General features: G+C 41.8%; 1 protein-coding gene across 5 annotated transcripts in view; it reads right to left on the bottom strand.

Moving 5' to 3' along the window:
* The window catches only part of SETBP1 (SET binding protein 1), a 268,181-nt gene that overhangs the window by 11,993 nt on the left and 234,413 nt on the right, over window positions 1-21,775 (bottom strand). The window lies entirely within an intron of this gene.

The raw sequence follows: 21,775 nt of genomic DNA, 5'->3' as shown, positions 1-21,775 counted from the left end.
CCAAAGAGGTGAAATACTCCAGAAAAATAAAACTCATGCACTCAGGGCTAGTAGATTCCTCCTTTAACAATGTTTCTCAAACTCTCTTATGATTTGAACCCATTTTGTTTGCTTGTAAATGTGTCAAATTTAAACTGCTGGGATTGAAATTTTACATATTACATATCTGCCTAATACACCTGAATGTGTATCCACCCATTTATATGTAATATTTCAATGAGTTCACGTGTGTGTATACATATTCCATATATATCTGTAAGTATACGAATTTATGAAGTGGAAAGGCAGCTAAAATGCCTCAGTCACATTTTACAATAAGACTGGGAGGTTTTTTGCCCATTGTGGAAAACTGCTAGCAGTTGCTACTTTGTAAAAATCCAGTAGCCCTGCTCTCATGAGACTGGAGCAAAAGTCAGCTTGGGTGAGGACTTTGTGTTGTATATTTGCCAACTTGTGAAAACCAATCCCAGTCTCTGTGATGCTGCATTTCAATGTATCCAGGACAGTCATTCATTTTTCAAAGGTAATCCTTCATAAATTCCTTCTCTTTTCAAATCTTAGCCTGCACATGGGCCTCAGACAAAATGCATCAGATTTTGGCAATTAAATTACATACATGAAGATTCAAAAATCATAGAGTAGCTGAGATTGAAAGGCTCCTCTTGAGATCACTCAGTCCACCCCACCCTACTCAAGCAGGATCAGCTACAACAGGTTGCCATGGGCTATGTCTTGTCAGGTTTTTAATATGCCCAAAGAGGGAGACTCCACCACCTCTCTGGGTGACCTGTTCAAGTGCTCAGTCATACTCCCAGTAAAAATGTGTTTTGTGATGTTCAGACATAAACTTCTGCTTTTCATTTTATGCCCACTGTCTCTCGTCCTGTCACTGGGCACCACTGAGAAGTGTCTGGCTCCATCTTCCTTACTCTTCCCCATCAGACAGTTGTACACATGGATAAGATTCCCGTAAGCGTTCTCTTCTCCAGGCTGAACAGTCCCAGGTGTCTCAGCCTTTCCTCATAGAAGAGATGGCCCAGAACATCAGTGATCTTTGTGACCTTTCATTGGACACTCCTCCATATGTCTATGTTTCTATTGTACTGAAGATCCCAGCACTGGACACAGTACTCCAGGTGTGCCCTCACCAGTGCTGAATAAAAAGGAGAGATCACCTCCCTCAATCTGCTGTCAATGTTTCTCGTAATGCAGCCCAGGAAGAGGCTGGCCTTCTTGGCTGCAAGTGGACATTGTTGGATCATGGTCAACTTGGTGTCCACCAGGACCCCTAGGGCGTTTTCCGCCAAGCTGCTTTCCAGCTGATCAGCCCCCAACAGGTACTGGTTGGTTCCTCCCCAGGTGCTGGACTTTGCACTTGCCCTTGTTGAACTTCATGAGGTTCCTGTCAGCCCATTTCTCCAGCCTGTCAGGGTCCCCCTGGATGACAGCATGACTCTCTGGCACATCAACCACTCCCCCCAGTTTTGTAACTTCTCCAGATTTGTTGAACGTGCACTCTATCCCACCAATCAGGTCAGTAATCAACATGTTAAACAGTTTTGGCCCTAGTATCAACATCTTGGGTGCACTACTAGTGACCAGTAGCCAGTTTTCAATGTACATTTATCTAGTCTGTATTTGATTAGTTTGTCTATTAGGAGGTTAAAAGTCTTGCTAAGTTGAGATAAGCAACATCAGGTCGATCAGGCATGACTTTACCTTCATAAATCTATGCTGACTATTCCCAATCACCTTCTTCTCCTTCCTATGTTTGGAAACGCTTGCCAGCATTATTTGCTCCATCACCTTCTCAGGGATTAAGATGAGGTTGGCCCTGCGTCCCTGGGTCTTTCTTCTTGCCCTTATTGGACTGACATTTGCTCTCTTCTAGTCCTCAGGATCCTTTCCTGGTCACCACGACCTTTCAAAAATAATCAAGAGTGGCCTCACAATGACATCAGCCAGCCCCTTCAGCACTTTTGCGTGAATCCTGTCAAGTCCTATGGACTTATGCACATTCAGTCTGTTCAACTGTTCCCTAACCAGATCTTCCTCCACCTAGAGTAAGATTCTTTTCCTCACTAGTCTTAGGAGCTTGGGATTCCTGAAGGCCAGTCTTAACGGTAAAGATCAAGGCAAAGACAACAAGAAGTACCTTGGTCTTTTGCCGGTCTTTTGCCACCAGGTCCCTGATCCATTCAGCAGTGGGCCCACATTTTCTCTAGGCTTCTTTTTGATGCTTATGTACCTACAGAAACATTTACTGTTGCCCTTCTGCTCTTGCTAAATTCAAGTCCAGATAGCTTTGGCTTTCAAAGCCCATCCCTGCATGCCTGGGATTGTCTATAGTTCTCCCAGACACCTGTTCCTGCTTCCACCCTTTTTTGATTTCTTTTATGTATGACTTTACTCAGGAGCTCCTTGGTCATTCATTGCTTGATTTCATTTGCCATTCATATGTAGTTTGGTATGTCCCCAAAATTTCCCTGATCCAAGCTCCAGGATAGCAGCAAACCTGCCTGGGCAGCAGGTCAGATCAGCAGATGGGGGGTTTTGTCCCCTGCAGCAGTCAACCCCCACCGCTGTCCCTGTCTGCACCTTGATAGCACCTAGTAGTTCCTCAAAGAGTTCCCACAAGTGGCCTGATAGCTTTCCCAGAAGATCAAGAAGATCTCGAAGCAGAGCCATACACTGCTGCACAAACTTCTGCATCTGTGGCTGTGCTCAACCTCTCCAGATACCAACCAACATTTCCTTGTATTTGCAGCTTGGAGCTGCTATGAACAGTCCCTACCTTTGTCCCTTGCACATGGAATGTGAAATATCAAGAGACCTACGAGTTGTCTTAGAAACTGTGGAAGAGATCTGCAGAAGACTTAGGCACAGAAGAACTGCACTGGTGAGAGGAGTCTGAAAGATGGGGTTACAGAGTGGGCCAGTCGGAGATTGGAGTCCTGATGGACTTGTGACCTGATATCAGCCTGGGACCTAACAGAGGAGAATGGGTCTGACTGCAGAAATAGTCAGGAGCGAGACAGAATTACAAGTCATGGCTTGATGGAGATATGCAGAGGAGTTTCTGCCTATTAGACCACACATCCTTGTAGAGCCTCAAATCAAGTATTAAGCATCTCAAATTGTATCCTTTCAACTTCAATCCCTCTCTGCTCAGCTTCTCTATTGCAAATGAGAACAATAATATATCCCTCATCTCAAGAGCAGTGCTGCAAAAATAAAATTATCAACATTCATGAAACATTCATCTATTCATACCAAGGCTTAGGAATGTGGAATAAATGAGACATGATGTCACACACTGAAGAGCAAGAGGAAAATCCAACTGCCAAATAGCTATTGCTTAGGTGAGTGCTATACATTGAATAAAGCAGTGTCCCGTAGAATAAGTGGGATATTTGATCAGGTAATTACGCCTATGGGATCACAGCACTATGGAACTGTATATATGCAAAACTGAGGTTTCACCACTCCAAGGTGCTTGAGTTTGAGCCTTAACAGTATTTATTTATGACTGTAGTTTGTGTGCAAGAAATGTGCATATGTGGGTGTATGTATCAATACACATACACATACATACATGTGCATATGGTACATAATAATGCTAACAACCTCATAAATTCAACATCTGGTTCTAATTAAAGTGAATGGCCTATATAAAGAGCCGTATGAAAACATGCAGCTGTAACCTGTTGACCTCTATTGATAAAAAAAAAAAGTCTCTGTGAAGCTGTGCTTCAACATATCAAGGGACAGTCATTCCTTTTTCAAAAGTAATCCCTCACAAACCACTTATCCTCTCAAATCTCTACCTGCACACAGTGTTTGCATTAGGGACCTTGATTTATGGATTCCCACTCCTTGGATGGAGAGGCCGACTTCCTGTTGCCGTGGTTACTTGGATCTTGGTTCAAGGTTAAACTACTCCCAAATCAAAATCAGTGGCAGGCACAGCATCTAACAGCCAGGTTATTGACTACCCTAGGATGCTTAAAGGTCAAAGACCAAAGTGCTGCTTACTGCCTTTGGGGTGGGTCAATATTTTCAATATTTTTATTCTGTTTCTTCTGAAGAAGTAGTTGCTGCTCAATTACCACCTATCTGGGTTTAGCAAGGTCATACAAATCATTGAGGAAAATCCTCCCCCTACGGAAGAGATACAAATGTAAGGAATTACTTCAAAGTCTACATGGCCCAATTACAGCTCATCATCAGTGAATCATGGGTTCAGCCATCTGTCTTTTGTTTTAGGCACTTAGTTTCTTCAGCCTCACTGAAATTCTCGTCTAAACTGAGGAACAGGAGTAATTTATGGATCTGGATCAGCCAATAAGGAAGAACCATCAAATTTCTTTCACAGATACCAAAATGCAAACAGCGACTTGAAGGTACTGTTGGAAACCCACAGAGGTACAGAGATTTGCTCACAAGGCTGTGATTCATGCTGCAGTAGTGGGAGGTCTATCCCTTGAGTGGATGGACCTGCTGGCATGGTATCATCACCTTTCGCTGGACTTTTTCTTCTCTTTCGGGGTACCCTGTTCACAAGGCCTGACATAAGACAATCCCCCAGTTCAACCCATCCTTGGATCAGGTGAAAATAACTCATCTGCAACACCTTCACAGGGGGCTCAGAATTTAAAATTTGCACACACATATCCATGATTACGGTGGTTTTTATCCTTTGCCACTGCTCCAGAAAGAGAACAAGATGAGGTATACAAGTGGCCGGATTCAGACCTTATTTACTGCCTGTCTGTTGATCTTCGTGCATTTCCTTCAAATCAGAGCCTGCTTCATCCCATGAAAGACCCATATCTTAAGTCTCCTGAGTCCTACTAACAGCACAGACAACACTGCGTGCACACGCAAGTGAGCAATGGACAGCAAAGCAGGGGGGAAATCAATCGTTATTTGTTTAATGAAAAAAAGAAACGGGAAAGGACAGCTTCAAAAGCAAGAGCAGACAAGGAGATTATCAATAACCTAAAACAATGACGGCATGATTATAAATAAATAATCATAATGATCCTAAGTAAAAGGGTGAATCAGGAGAAGCACTATTCTAGTTCAGGGCAGACTAGCAGAAAGGTCGTGTACGAGGGAACACAACACTGATGTGAAACTGGCCTTTTTCTTAAAGATTTATGTGTCCCCTGATACTTTGGATAAAAAACTGGCATGCTTCAGTCACTGGCTGGGCTAATACACTAATTTAGTCATTATTGTTGTTGTTAAGTACTTACATTGCAAGTAATGTGGTCTAGCTCCATTGTGCTAGGCTCTGTACAAATGGATTAACTATCCTTGTTTTGCTGTTAAATCATGCTTACTCTGCTTATTACATTCACCTGTTTTCTCTCATAGGTACTTATATGGAAAGGTTCTCAGACAATGTCCACCTTTTCTTCTTTAATTTGTGAATCTAGCAGAATGTGTACCCAGGCTGGAACACTTAAGTGTCAGTTCAAAAGAGATAATAAACGTTAATTTGCCATTGGAAAACAGAGAAAATCAGCTGATAAAAATTGATCTCAGTGAAGCTTCTAGGGAAGATTTTGCTTTAGAGAGTTCATTACATTGGATTTCATACTCCCCACAGATTTATGGAAATCCACAGCTGTACTTAAATTGTTTATGCATCTGACCATTGTTATCGGAAAACTCTTACAGAAAATTTTTCTCCCAGTGTCCTTGCACAATGTAGCTACGCAATGCAGCTGCACAGGAATGCACATCTAAATATTAAGTTAGTCATAGTATTTGCATTTTGATAACTCCTCCATTTTAAGTAAAGAACCAGAAGAAACCTTGTATCTGGGTGAATCTTTTCTTAAGGTTAATTTTAAATAAATCAGTCAAAAGTTTGTCATTGCATCATATTCCAGAAGGGAGAACTGAATTGCTACATGATAAATGTAGTTAAGGAAAGTAATTATTCTTCTTAAAGTAATATTATTACCTTTCTAGCCTATGGAATTCATTTCCCTGGCTTCTATTTGACGTGTATTATCATTTAAAAATAACTGTACTTTCAATGTACAGCACTGCTTTATGTCTTTAGGTCCTTTTATCTTCCTCCCTTTTCCACCACCAAATTAGAAACTTCAAATTCCACCTATTCTATGAGAGATTTTCTATTCTGCAGGAAGTGGCCTTCTGAATAAAACTGAGTTCCTGTAGAATAATAATAATAAAAAATTACTCTCATTGCCAACAGGCAAAAATTGAAGACATGGAGACTGCTTTATTTCATGCCAGCTATTTTCTTACTTTAAAAAAAAAAAAAAAAAAAAATCAGGATAGCTTTAGAGAAAGAAAGAGGGAGACCGAGAAAACCATCATTAGATAGATCTTCTGATCTTTATCTGCTGTAGCACAGTCAGAAGAGCTAATGCTATGATGATAGCTTTGAAATCTCTTAGGAATTGGATAAAGAGAAGCGATAGTGATGAACTCCCAGCTAATAAACACAGAGTGCTTATTTCTGCAGAATGATCAATTTCCAGATGTCCTGAGGCTTGTCTGATACAGTTGATTTACTCATTCTCCCTCACTTCACTAATAAAGCTCAAGTCCAACATCAGATTAGAGAAAAGCCAGATTTCTTAAAGGGGCAGGAGGATGGCTGGCATCATGGCATGCAAATGCTGGGAGACATACTAATCTCTTCTGCCTCCTCCTATAACCACCAAGCTGTCTTAAACAGCTGCCTTCCTCTGCTGAAATCATACATTTTATCCGCTTTGGGTTAGTACAGTAATACAGACAATTAATTTGTTATCTTGTTAGTGGAAATTTAATGCAATGATCTAAAAGAACTCTTACATATTGTGATAAACTTTAGTGCCTCCAGGGCGCTTCTCTTCCATAGGACTCATTTCACATCCCATCCATTATGTAAATGAGATGTGGAAATAGTTTAGTTCCCCTAATGTATCTGTACACTGATGGATTGCACAAAGTCAGCCCTACTGAAACTAATGAGGTTAAATGCATCTTGCCATTCCTTTCTACTTGGGTGAATCTCTGCGCCTGAGTTCAAGAAATGTGGTGCAAGTCTTCCTCTTCACTTCTTTATGAAGATAATTGTGTTTCCTGACAGGGAGCACAGTGGCAACTGCTGCATACCTGAAGCCTCGCAAGGCATTACTTAAGCAAGCAGAGCAGCTGCTGTTGCTATATACAACTGTGGGGTTGTCTGTAGAGGCTTCATATCATCTTCCACTTTTGGGAGGTGGGTCCCAGGACTGTGTGGAGCTGCAGGCTGCAGGAATCTGCAGCCCACTATGACAGGCAATGTTTGAAAACAAGGTACCTGTTAGTGTTATCAATGAAAGAGCTAAACCCAAGGAGGAAAGTGTAAGGAAGTGTTATTTCGCTCATCATCAGGATGAGTCTCAAATCCCTATGCCCCTCCCACTAAAAGGATGATCAGCTGTAGTTTGATTCAAAAGGCCAACCTCCTGTCTGTTTCAAGTTTATATTTGCAGTGACTTAGACTTCCTAGGAGATGGAGTCTTGAGCTTTGCATTTTGATTTTGCTTTGGGTTTGTTTTTTTCCTGTACTGGTACAGGAAGAATCATGGATGCTTCATCTCATTCCCTTCCCTCCTCCTCTGCATTTTGCCAGCACATAAATGGAGGGGGCTTGAGTCAGGAGACTGAGGAATAAAGGATGTGCAGCTTCAACCATGAGAGATGAAGTGATGTGTGTCTGCAAGTTCAGTCCTTCATCTACTCAAAGACAAAAATGGATTTAATGGAGTTGGTAGAAGCAGTTCATATTCCAGGGCAGTATGGGACAATAACGCAAGGGGCCTGTAAGTGTGCTCATAGCCAGTCTCCTTCAGCCCCCCTGCACGCCCTTCCCAGGCCCCCAGCCCTTCAGAGTGGGACTGGGATTTGAAAATGTCATGGAAGAAACCACCAAATTTTGTCATGCCAGGAAGTGATGAAACAATGAAATAAGGATTTCCAATAGAAGTTAGATGAAAGTAGGAGAACATGTTAGTTGTATGTGGGTGACAATAATCAATAAATTTAACAGAAAAACTTGAGGGTTCAAAAGGCTAATTCAAAGGCTGCAAGATCCCAGGTACATGGGGTGTGAACAGGGATTTAAGCTAAAGGGGCTTGCTAATGGGTTCAGAGCCAAAGGCTTTTCCTACCCAGGAAACTTTTAGTTGAGCAGAAAGTTACAGTTTACAGTTGATGGCGACTGACAAAATCAAGAGAGACAGAGACCAATGGTGTTGGAGAAATGAAATTTGCCATGAAATATCTCAGCAAATGAATCATTTAATACATAGTGATGAAGAACTAAATTCTCTCATAGAGAGGGAAGGAGAAAAATTAAAATCTTTCAAAGAAGTTAAATGAAAAAGAAGTGTTTGAGGAAGGATGGTTAAGTGGAAGAGTGAGCTAAAGGGTTCTTTTTTAAGGTATAAAAAGCTATTAGGTACACTGAGGGGCAGAAATAAAAAGACTTGCAGCTAGAAGCAAGGAACTACCTAGAGATGAGTAGTCACACTGAGATGAGCTGTCATTGTGGATGAGGATATGCTCACTGGGGAGGAAGGAAATGGAAGATAGGATTTCTTTCTCAAGAACACAGCTGAGGAAAGACAGATGGGGAAATTTCAGTCCGTAAGTAATGAGAAAAGTCAAGGGTGGTGTTTTGAGTTGTTGTTTTTCTTAACAACAGGGATGATCATTTTTAAATGTGGCAGATAGAGCTGATATCCCCTAGGCAAATGGAGTTGGGAGCAGTTTGTATTTATCACAGATTAAATGGGACACTGACAGCTTTGGTAGGAGAATGCTGGCATGAAGCATGGGCAGAAGAGTCAAGTTGTTAGTGGGAGGAGGATGAATGAGGCACAAGGGCTGGGCTAGTGTAATGATGGAGTCATTTTTCAGGCATATCCAGAATAAAAAAAAAGGGATGAAATCTAAGAGAAGTTAGCAAAATAATTAGCAAGAATCTTGGAGCACAAGGTCGACTACAATGTTCCTCCAGAAACAGTAAGGCTTCATTCTCCCTGCGTACGCATTCAGCATGACAGTACCCGTATGATGCACCAATTCAGCTGATACTTTTTTCCTTCTAAGTGAAGTGTTATATTTGCATTACACCAATTTAAGTAGTCCTGTGGTGACATCTGTGTTTGAAAAGTAAACAGTACCAGGGATGTTGCTCGAACCCAGCTACCCATACTGTTACATAAAAAGAAGCAGAAGAACCAGGTGTGCACCTCCACCATCTAATAACCAGCAATATCTGAACTGCTCCCCAGAGGGGTCCACACCTTTCTACTCACTGCAGCCACAAGCAAAGGCGGCTGAGCAATGATGGTAGGCACTTGGGGACAGGTGGGATGAGGATGGGCTGAAGGTCACGGAGCTGATAAAAGAATCCAAGACTGCTGACTTCCAAGTTAGTGTTCTCCCTACTGGGCAGCCTAGTCATCTCATTTTTCTTCTTTATCTGTAATAAGCTATGCCCCAGTTCAAACAATAAGAAATACTCTAGGTATGACACACATTTGAAGTAAAATCTCAGCACTTAATAGAAGTCCCCCTATATGCTGCAATCTAGGAGACTATAACAGAGGAGATTTTATTTTTAGAAGATTTCATACTGGCTTTGTTTTAATATCTGAGTCCATTCATCCCACTTAAATGCTGATTTATCACTAAAATGAGTGCTTGCTTTATCAGCACCAGAGATGAAAAAAGAATACACACTGGGAGTCCATATATCGTTCTCTCTCCTTTTCCATGCTTCAGATCAATAGATACGGGGTATGCTCTTACCTTTCATTTTCAAAAATACAGTAATTGACTGCAATGAGAAAACAGAAATCTATTTAAACACATGCATAGCTAAGATCATAAGTGTTGTTGTCAATTAACCTCAGCAACAAAGAACTTTAATAGTTAGCTAGCACTATGGTATCTAGGACTTTAATTGTTGCCTTATTCTAATGGTATTCTGAAAACAACTAAAATATTTGAAAATGATCAAATACAGTACAATGTTTGGCCTTATTTTAACAGCTCAGGGTTACTGTGAATGGAGAAAAAACAAACAGATCAAGAAATCAGGATTTTTCCTAAAGTTCATCCTTTTCCTTGTATACTATTAAAAATCTCAGTGAAACACCATTGCTCTGATATGAACTTTAGCGTAAAATTTTCAGATTTTACATTTTTTTTCAAAGGATAATTCTGAAGAAAGTACTTTCTTGAGAGTGGTTTTCATTAAAATTCTTGCTGGGGACTGCTTCCTATAACAGTGTAAGAAGGATGGCAGAGAGACCACGTGTAATAAGGTCAGAGACTGTCTCCATGGAGTATAGACACAAGAAAGGATCTGACTGATGAAGAAGAGGTTAAAGGGGTGAATAGTGCAAAGTGGAATAAAATAGGGAAATAGATGGAAATAGAAGACAAAGAATAGGTTGGAAAGAAGCTGGAGGAGGGAAATCGCTTATTACAGACATGTGTGAAAAGCAGATTGACAAGAACCAGAATAAAAAGCATACTGGGGAAACCCTAAATGCTCTTAACTGCTTATATTTGGAGTTATGCTATCAACTTCAATGCTGCACATTTATGCCTGAGCCACTCTAAATTTCCAGAGTACTTATCTGTGCAGCTTTGGTGCAAGCCTGTCTTCAGTTTTCACATTTACTGGAGCTAAACCAGGATATTTTAGGTTCTTCAACCGATGAACTTCTCTCCCCATAGCCTTATATGCCTATTTTTTAGCATCAGGCCGACAAAATACAGAAAGGTGTATCAAGATAGGAATATGTTCCCTTTAAGCATCCACTCTGAGAGAGTGTCATGATGGAGCAAAGATGATACAAGCAGAGCTTTTCTTTAATTATGATTCCTTTCCTGGGGTGGCAGAATTTTATTATCCAAAAAGAAAGATTTAACAGTGGCTGAATCTGCTGAAATTCTGACCCTGACTGAGATTTTGGTCAAGCCATCAAACTATGGAAAAACATTGAACTTGAATAAACTGCCAAGCACAGGCTCTCCAACGTCTAGGTTTGAAACTAAGTTGGTACTCTATTTACTCAGCGACCCACATCCCAGTACAGATTAACCTAGGGATAGGTCCCAGTTTCAGACAATTGTTTGCAAAAGCTGGCTTTGGAAGTTTTGCAGAAAAACTAGAATTCTGGGAGGAAGAAGTCTAAAGGGTTTTTATTTAGTAGTTTGGGTGTGAAAAGACACTCAAACCTTGTTTTATCCTACTGGGACAACTGCCCAGTAAAACAACACAATCGTATTCAGTATTTCAAATTTTATCTTTGAAAACAAATCTATGGATTTGTACTTACACCCTCCTGATGATGTTTTCTTTTAATAACTATGAGCATAGGTGGTTCATCTCATCTAACTGTAGGTGACTGCAGCCTGGGTGTCTACATGGGAGCAACATGTCTAGGCTGCCACAACAGTCAACAGAGATCAAGCTAATACAGTCAGAAGGCTCGAATGGATGATTCATCTGAAAAAGTGGGGGTCTACCTTAGTCCAAGATTAATCAATTTCCACGATCCATTGGATAAACTTTCACTGACTAGAATGAAAGCTGAGAAACCTAACTCATGTAGCAATCTTATGCTGTAGACATCCACATTTGGGTGAGAGGAACCATCCTCCTCCTCCAAAGCTCTGTGGCCAAATCACCTCTCAGGTTTAAATTCCTCCTACTCAAATGGAGAAGCTCAAATGTGGATGGTGCATCCCTGGGCCAGGCGTCTAAACTCTATACAGGCACCTGGTTGTATTTGAAATGCCCTGAGGTATTCGAAACATCCGAGGGAGGCTGGCAGATATGATAAAGGGCTTCAGGCAAGACCTCTGCCCTTCTGCAAGAGCAGCTGGAGGCCAGGCAGGATATCCTAGGCATCTCAAATGACAGTTGACAACTACGTGTGGGCAAATGAATCGAGCCCTGAGCCTTCATTTTCACTTGTCCCACAGTCTCTTGTGGGTAGGGAAATATCTCATCATTGTAAATATCCCCTTGTCACCAATGAAGGAGCAGCACAAACGTGCCCTGTCAACTGTTCCCGGAATGGGAAGCAAAACGACTGCAATGCAAGGCATCAAAGTATATGTGCAGTAATTTTAAAACTGTGGAAATTTCCTGTGACCCTTTAGGATGTCTTTGTTACCCAGGAAGAAAATTAGAAACATTTTTTTTCTGTTCCATGGTAAGGGTCTTTTGCTTGACATTATAAAGAAATGAGTACATTTTTTTCTTTCTCCTAGTAAACAGAGCTTTAAATATATATATATTACCCCCCCACCCCCTCAAAGAAAAAAAACAAAACCCTAGCACCCAGCAATTCAAAATTGCAGGTGAAAAAACCACAGGAACTTATGGGACACAGTTCTGTAATTACTACTATGTACAGAAGGATCAATGAAATAAATATAGCCTACTCGATAGATACAAGAACAAGCCACCCCAAGTGCATAATTCGCTTCATCTGTGTTTGAAGCTAACTCAAAACAAAGAGGGTAAAATATCTCAGAATGATTAGACAACTAACTAAGCTTAACATTTCCTCTCCCCTCTTGTTTATCTGTTCTTCATTGCTCATTTAGGAAAAGACTCTGGAAGCAAAACCGTCATGAAGGCTTACACAGATCTATCACTTAAATCCAGCTCAACCTTTCAAAAAAGCCTCTAAAGGCAGCCTAAGTTATGGTTGGGTCTTAAGCTGGGTTTCTCCACAGGAATTTCTCTCCTTCCCACAAACATAAAAGGCATTTCATCTAGAGATGTGAATCCTCAGAGATGGTAAAAAACCCCCATAAAATGCCAAAGATGTATCAGTAAAATATCTTCATTGATGAAGATTAATTGTTTCAATGAAGAGAAAAAATGTTCAGCAACTGCTGGGCATTTTCAAGGCTTGCTGTGCTATTTCTGTATAGCTCTGCGGCTGTTTCTCATTCCAGCAGTTAAATAATAAAAAAAAAATTCTGCTGGTTTTTTAAATGATCTGATCTGGAACCACTTGGCACGTGACTTCTGAAGTGTTTAGCACAGTCTTACAGAAACGTCACGAAAATTTATCAGCCCAGGCCTCAAATCCGCTTGCTTGCCTTGTATCATCAGTCATCATGCTAATGAAAATACTAATGACATTTCAATTGTGTTTCAAGAGAAATGAGCTGCTTCAACTGAACAGGAATTAGAAAAAAAAAAATTAAATTTTTGCACAAAGAGTATATCACTCTCCCTTTTTATTATTATTAATTAGACAAAGCATTTGGCCTCAATGAAGTCTGGAGTCCCACTGTACAAGTCAAAATAGACACAAAAGGTGAGAAATGGGCCACATCACTGAACAGGGAAAGGAAATAAAAGAGGTAAGAAATGCAACAGGAAACAGAAACACTCAAAATATTTTCAAGTCACTCGATGAAGTCTAAGCTAAGTTATTTTATGACTTTAGATGATCAACAGAGAAAAGCAGACACCTCCAGAGGTCAACTCACTCAACATGGGCTAGATGCTTATGTTTGGGTCCTATTAACTGCCCCCAGAGGTACCCAGATAGGCTAGCTCAGACCCAGACATCAAACTTTCAGAAATCAAGGTACCATCATATGAATTGTAGGCAAAGCATCTCCCTTCTGCCACACAGCAGGTCAGTGAGGGATGCAGTTTCACTCTCCTGGTCCCCAACCCAATTCACTATTGTAGCTGCTGGTTTTGGGTTGTTGTAAGGACAGGTCCAAGCAGTGCACCTCTGGAGCACAGGGATGGAGAAATAGGTGGTTGAGCGCCCCAGGTGCACCACATATTCTGGCCTTCTATTGCTGGGAAGGAGCTGGACAGAGGTCCCCAGCAGACGAAGGTGTCAGTAGGTGGTGCTGATGACCAAGGGGTGCAAGCCTTGGTTTCACTGCACTAGTGCACCTTGACCGTGTGCAGTACCTGTTCCCTCCTGCAGTTCACATTTTGCCTGGAGATCAATCACATTCATCTCATTGTCTTCACAAACCCGCAACATCTACTGCAAGATTTGATCGTTGGCATTTCTCAATTGCTCTCTTTACCTTAACCCACAAGGTTTTTCACATTTTCTCCCCTTGTCCTGTTGAACAGGAGTGAGAGCGCAGCTGGATGGGTGTGTAGCTGGCCAAGGTCAACCCATGACAGTAGGGGGTAGAGATAGGGTGCCCTTAGGGATCTTGCAATGGATGCATGTGGGTGTCTCAGTCTTACAAAGGAGAAGCTGTGGCAAGAAGCTGGGACTGGTGTGGGACAGCAAGGAGGGGCATTTGATCCTGAACCAAACACTTTACAGTTTGGAAATTTTGGAAACTTTTGAACAAGAAGATGAAGTGGGGCAGGGAGGTAGGGGGGAAGGTTATGGGAGATGCAATGCCTTTTCTAAAAAAAAAAAAAAAGAAAAAAAAAGAAAAAAAGAAAAAAAGAAAGAAAGAAAAAAAAGAAATACAAAAAAGTAACCCTGTAAAGCCACAACAGTTCCCATGTTCCAATCTGCTCTGCCATGAAACCAGAACAAATAGGCTGCGGCATGGTTTTAAGAGTCGATTATAAAACACCCCATCAGAACATAAACATCCCACATCGACAAAGTAATCTCTGTGGATCTCAGTGGGCCTGACCTGCTGCTGCCCTCTTCCTTGTATAGTCATGAATACAAATGCAAGGTGAATGCTGGCTGCCTTCTGATCTGGTGACATTTTACACCCATGTTACTGATGTCAGCAACTGCATGAGGGAGCAGAGAATCAAACTCAGGATAACCACTTGCAAAAAATAGAAGACCAAGCTGAAAGCATGTTTCCAAGGGGTGTAGGTATTTCAGATCTGAAGCTTACATGGCTGAGTCGATCCCTTCTGCACTCCCACATTTACTTAGGGAAAAGCCTTGTACTGTACGCTGTACTATAATTCACTGTTTGAACAGACACTGCCCTGTCTCAACAGGAGAGCTGGTCTCCATTCCTGCCATCTCACTTTGTGAGTATTAAATCAGCATGGAGAAACACCTCCCCAGCAAAACTATTCAGAAACCTTTGAGATCAACTTTTGTCTCTGGTATGCAGTGGGAGAAAAAATTATGACTTATGTCTCATTCTGCTCAAACGGACCTTTCTCTTTTTAAGCAAACAAACAAATAAACAGCAAATGGCCTATTCCCACTTGGCCTTAGTGCAATGTTATGTTTGAGGCTTTAAAAGCGTAAAAGTCAAACCATTCAAAATGATGGGTCCCGTAGCAAATGTAACACGGTCCCAAGGGTACCTACGTAGTGTATGGTATTGCTGCACATGGTATTAACTTTTATGCCTTCGTCTATGTATGCAATGTGGCTCATTTATAGTTGCTCTGGGAACCACTATGTTTACATAAATTTTAATTTCCTGTCTTTTGTTTGTTCTCTTTATCATCTTTCTAAAACAAAATTTTCCTTGTGAATTTTAGTGCTCAACCAATTATCCGCAGATGGAGGCACAGGAGAATTGACATCCTCTGATTTTTCCATGTGGCCCTGGCAATACGCCTCCACTTTGCATTGGACCCATTAGAAACTGCGGAGCTCCTGCAGTGGCACTGAATTTATACCAGAGCAGACTTGTTCCCACGAGTCGTGGCAATTTTGGTCCATTGTCTCCTGGGATCTGGCCAAACGCGTCCTGCTGAGTTGGCATGGGACGTATTTACTATATCATAACTAATTTTCCTGGTTTTGTTTGCCTTTTAGACACACACAGCCTGTGAATCAAAGGAATCTGGTGGTTGACTTCATATAACCACACTTGAGTTATATGCCTTCAGATTTTGGTGCGAAAGCCCTTTGCCACCTGCTCTGATAACTAAAACAAGGTGTTTACAGCTGCTTGAAACACATCTTTTGTTCAAGCTTGCAAAACTAGTGCCTCACTCAGCAGAGATCTGATGGCACCTTGTTACAAAACATTACTATGAAAGATTGAAACCTTAGAGTTGCCAATTGCAAAGAAACCCCCCCCCCCCCGCCCCCAATGGTCCAGCTACAGATTCATGCAGTGATCTTCATGAACTGTTAATTAAAATTCAGTGTTGACAGGACCAAGCCTTGCTACTATTTTTTTAGGGAAACAAAGAATAACAGATAGAGCCAAATTATAATCGGTCGGTGCAGCAAATCCAAGAAAAATATGGCAGTTCTCGGCAGCTGTGATAGGAATCCTTCCTCTTCTTGAATAATAAAGGCTTTTACTAATTTTAACCAGAGCTGAATCTGAAAAACCTGCAGTTGCGTGTGACTCAGACAGCCCCAAGGGAATGGGAGGTGGGGGGGAGATATGTGTGTGTGTATGTATGTCTGTGTGTATAATCTCACAGTGCCCAGAGCTTTTGAGATCCTGGACCACTTCAATCGCACAGGCCAGATTCATTAAAAACCCTGGCTACATTCCAGCAGTTAAAATTGAAGCAGCATATTTATTGCATTTTGCTCAAATAAATCTGAAAACGTGTGAATCATATCCCTTGGAGAGATGGGGAGAAGAAGTAAACAGTCTCAGGCTCACACTTAGAAGCGGGGTATGACGAAGAACAAAGATGCAGGAGGGTCATCGTCGCAGGGCGCTGCAGGATGCTTGTCGAGTCAGAGGGTTGGGGAGGCTGAGGGCTCAGCCGCCATTTTCTCCACTGCTGCTATTCTGGCCCCAGATCGTCTGTTTAGTTTTCTCTATTTTATTTATACCCTTGCGCACACACACACGCGCGCGTATATTTTAAAGAGCTTCTTAGCTTATGCAACTCCAGTCTGCGGTTCTCTGTGGTTTTCCAGATGCTGTTCATGACGCTGGCACCTCACCCCAATTGCAGCTGCATTCAGCTGGGATTCAATTACAGCCTGTCTTGCAAAGGCAGATTGGTTTTTCAAAGATAACATATTTTGGGGAGGGATTTTTTTTTTTTCCTCCCAAAAAGCAATTTTTATTAAGAAAGGAGAGGCATGACTTGCAGCTTGATCTTGCCAGGTGCTGGATGCCTCCAGACTGTCCTTTAGCACCCTCGATATTGTTTTACTTCAGCACTTTTTACAGAGCACACAGCACCCCGCAGGGTTCAATTCTGCGAGATTAAAGTGCTGGCAGAGCAGGCTCCAACCCTGCTGCTCCCACGGGGAAACTATCAGAATTATCATTAAAATATACATTCAACACAAAACTTCACAAACACTAATCACATCAACAAAGAAAAAGAAAAAAGAATTCCCCACACCAAAATCAAAACAACACTATCACAACACCAAACAAGAGTGGACAATCTACACACAAAATCTACCTCTAGTCCCTTCACCACTATATCACTCTCAAGTTACGTATGTTGATAACCAGTTTTCTCACAACTAATTTTGCAAACAGTAATCAGCTTAAAATTAGCAAACCTAATCATTGATTGTTTTGGACAGATTTTTTTTTTTTTTTTCCTCCCAGAAAATATTGGGAAAGGAGGGTAGATAAGTGTTGCAAAACCAAGAGGTGATTGAATAGTCCCCCAAGGCTTTCTCCACACCCTGGCCCTTCTTCTTGCTCAGGGAACGTGTGGCTCTCCCTGAGGTGATGCTGTGCGGAGACAAGTGCCATGGGTTGGCTGGGTGGGGTGCAGGCAGCGTGGAAGGTGAAGGGGGGATTGCTGCTGACCCCCAGCGCTCGATGTGGCTGCACTATTGGCAGGGTGGGAGAGAAAGGACAAATTTGCAAGGCTGTGATGGACTCTGAGAGATTGGTGTTGGGATTACGAGCAGGCTCCATGAGCACAAGGACTGAAGGGATGACAGGTTTTGAGCTTCCAGTCCTTGTTTTCACTTAACCACATTTTCCTATTCAATTATTGGTTGCACTAATGAACGCAAATTAACAACGTTATTGCTTCCTTCCAGCTTTGGATGGTACTCAAAGAGGCTGAACACAGCACTAGGATTCGGGACACAGACGCTTCTGCTTCTACTGCATCTTGGGAAATCAAACAGAGCAAGGTCATACATAACCTATTCTTGATACTAGGCAACAAAATAAGCAGCCTGACTTCTGGGGATCCCTATTGCCCATTGTGTCCAGTGAAATCCTTGATAGCAGGGACCTTGGCAACCCAGGCAATAAAAAGTGGAGTTTTGGTGACTAATATTGTACAGCCACTTTGGCAAGTGCTGGTCTACACTCTCCTGCCTCAGTTTCCCCTGCCCATAATAGGAGCAGAACACTTCTTATCTCAATTATGGGGCTGGCAATAATAGCAAATAATATGAAGATCTGAAAAAAATTGTTGTAAACAAACAGTGCTTATTGAATGAAAGCATGCTGAGGCTGTTTGCTCTTTTTTGGATTGGACAGGGAGGCAATAATAGCCTTATTTATTATTTGTGTACAGCTCTAGCTTTCCTCAGTCTTTCTATCTGTGATTTATTTGCATGCCATTAAATCCAAATGCCCTTTTCAGAGACTTACTGACGTCTGTCAGTTGCAGGAGAAGCAGCTTTAGCACAGGAAGAGAACAGACCTAGGAAATAAAACCGCACATCCTTGATGGAGAAATTTCTTCAGATTAACGAAGACCAAATAGGTAAGGCAGACAGAGCACCAAGGAGAGCAGTGCAGGCACAGCACAGCAGCAGAGGCTCAGTATGTGTCCTCCTTGCACCACTGAAGGGCTGATGGAGCACTGCGCTTTTACAGGTCTCTCCCTCCCTGTTCGATGTGCTCAGTTGCAGTGGGAGAGCTTGCAGGGGCCACGAAGAAACTACGCTGCGTTAAAGAGATGCAGGAGTGGCTTGCAGCTGAGAGCAGCTCAGCACAGCTTCTCCGAGCACACCTGGGGAGTTCCTCCTGCTGATGGGTCCCGTGGCCCTGGGCACAGCGAGATGAGAGATGGAGCTGGGTTTTGCTTTGCAAAACTTCACGGCTTGGGGTTTGGTTTTGGGAAACAGCATTCAGTGGTGGTTCAGATTGAGCTCCCATTTAATCTGAATCTTACAGTTTAATAACAGCTTTGCATGTGCCTTGTAGTGCCTTTTGCTTGAGCAGTGCAAAACATTTTTATTTATGTTAACAAATGGGGCTACCCAAAACCCCTGGAAGTGAGAAACATGGTCCCTATTTCTAGCGAGGGAACGTAAGCAATCCTATTCATTTTGTATCATCATTTCTCTTGAGTTTTAGTGGGGATGCATGCACTTTACTGAAAGGCAGACTTTCTGTGTTATACCAGTAATATCTGTATGACCATTTGAGAAAAAGACAGTCTTTAATTCCCAAAATAATCTTTCCTTTCCTAATTAGTGAATCTGAAGACACAAAGACTAATCGAAGGTCCATTCTTTTGGTTGTAGGGGAGCATTCCCATCATAGCAGGGGGATGCTGGCATGAGATGGTAGCACAGGAGCCAGGGAATAAATGAGGGATTTGATCCACAGAGGAGGACAACACTGCAGAACTTCAGCATCCCTGAAGTCCATTCTATGTAGTGCAAGGAACAGCCATTAATAATTATTTTAATGACCTGTTCCTGAAGTACACTAAATAAAATATAGTGCAAAGGAGGAATAGGAAAGACATTTACCCTTCCCTTACGTAATGTAGGTGCTCAGCTGATCCTGAAGAGCCTGTACCACTCCATTGCCTGTATCTGTATACCTCTACCTGCATATTGCTGATTACCTAGCAGAACGCTAAAAATGTCTTGGTTGTTGCATGGTTTTTGACATCAGAACATCTACCTGGTCAGTTTTGTTATGTAAAAATAATATTAACAAAAAACCCCACCTCAAAACACAGAGCATAAGTCCCTGCTTGTGTTGACAGGGAAGAATTTAGGGTAGGTAAGGAAACATTGTCTAAATATTGGCCCATCTGACTTCTGGAATGTGTTTAATAATGACATTTGTCACGATGGCATGGTCCAATGTCCACTAAAGCCTTGACTGGATTTCTCTTGACTGCAGTGTGCTTTGAATTGGGCCTTAAATGAATAAAAAATAAAATAAAATAAAATAAAATAAAATAAAATAAAATAAAATAAAATAAAATAAACAATTACTTGGTCAGCCCGATGCATGTATATTTAGTTGAAAAGTTTCCACTAAATGGAGGGAGAGTTGTGAAACTAAATCTCTAGGTGTGACATCAAAGATTTGGCTAGAGAAACATATTTATCAAGGCTAAGGAGGACTTTAGCGAAAGTAGTTTAAAAATAAAAGTATGGGTCTCGAAACGCAGTGCCAGCTCTTTGCTAATTCCCTCCTCCCTTATCACATATATTTTTCTCTAAGGAAAAACAAAAGCTCGCAGACCGCTTGCGTGGCACGTTACTTGCTGCCTGCAGATAGAAACAGGCATGTTACAGGCCTCTGAAAAATGCAGTTTGTAACTGTAAGACCAACTGACCCACAACTGTAGTGGCACTTTGTAGCCCCCACATGCAAACAATCATCTATTGATTCCCAAGGCCTTCAGCTTCAAACCCGCTCTTGTTTTCAAGAGGCTTCCAGTTGCAGGCAAGACACTGTCCTTGCTAATTCTTCCTGCCTGGAGGCTGCTTGGTATTTCTGCTGCTCGCTTGAAGTGTTATCAAAATAACGACGGCTTGCAAAGCAGGATTATTGAATGTTAGTTTTTCACTGTTTTGGAGTAGAGGCAATGAACTCATAGTTGTACAAATGGGCTTTTATTACCGCCCTCTTTGCACATCTGCCAGAAAGAATATAGAGGAATATGATATGGGAAATATGCAGCACCAGGAGGAGGGATGGAGTAGATCAGCCACCACTGCAATGTTTCCCAGGGCAAATTTCAGTGAATCAAAGGCCATTGAGGAAAGCTGCTTAAGCCTCTGTGTTCCGTATAAGCACATTACTATATGTACGCCACAAACAAATCCACTTTACGGACTATGAGGAAGACAGGGGAGGATCGTACAGAATGAGACTCAAAACCAAAATGCTCTTGAAACATATCTCAGGTTTTCATCACAACAGCAACAATTTGCCTTTCCATTGCCCCTTTCATTTCAAAGTTGCAAATACTCAGATCACTTCAGTATACCACCAAAGTGTGGGTGTGAGGTATACAACAGTTGTGCAGCACACACAACACCGCTATGCCAACAGTTCAGGGCGGGCTGTGATTGCAGTATGTTGACTTGAAGAAGGTGGCTTAAGCTGTGATGGGCAGGGGTAAAGCTGGTGATTGTATGGCCTCCCGACCAAGAGAGCAACTTATCTAGTCCAAGCAGAAAGGATTTGTGCTTTTTTGTGACACGTTTAGGTAGATTAATATCAACTAACTGAAAGTGCCTGAACATTAGATGGGTACGGTCAGAACATGTGACTCAAGAGTTTGGAGATGTGAATCTCAGGATTGAGATTCCATTGACTGCTCTCCATAGACTATAATTACTGACCTATCCACATGTCATTAGCCTCTCTCATCCCAAAGGAAGCAGTCTTTAATCTCTACTACTGAATGAGACCTTATCACTGGTGGAAAATGCTGCATTACTCCTAGTGTGAGTCATAGCAGCAACCTGGAGCATTGACTTGGCACAGACTCTGGGGAAGACGTAGGATCTACTGAATCTCTAACAATCCAAGTCACAACCCTCTCTCTCGTGGTGTTTTTTCCAGGTAATTATGGGGTTTCACTTTACTAAGCATGTGATAAATTAAACACACTGGGGAAAAAAAAAAAAAA

Source organism: Balearica regulorum, chromosome Z (assembly GCF_011004875.1).
Source record: "Balearica regulorum gibbericeps isolate bBalReg1 chromosome Z, bBalReg1.pri, whole genome shotgun sequence".
NCBI lineage: Eukaryota > Metazoa > Chordata > Aves > Gruiformes > Gruidae > Balearica > Balearica regulorum.
The sequence above is the reverse complement of the archived record's forward strand: the minus strand, read 5'-3'. Positions and strand labels throughout refer to the sequence as shown.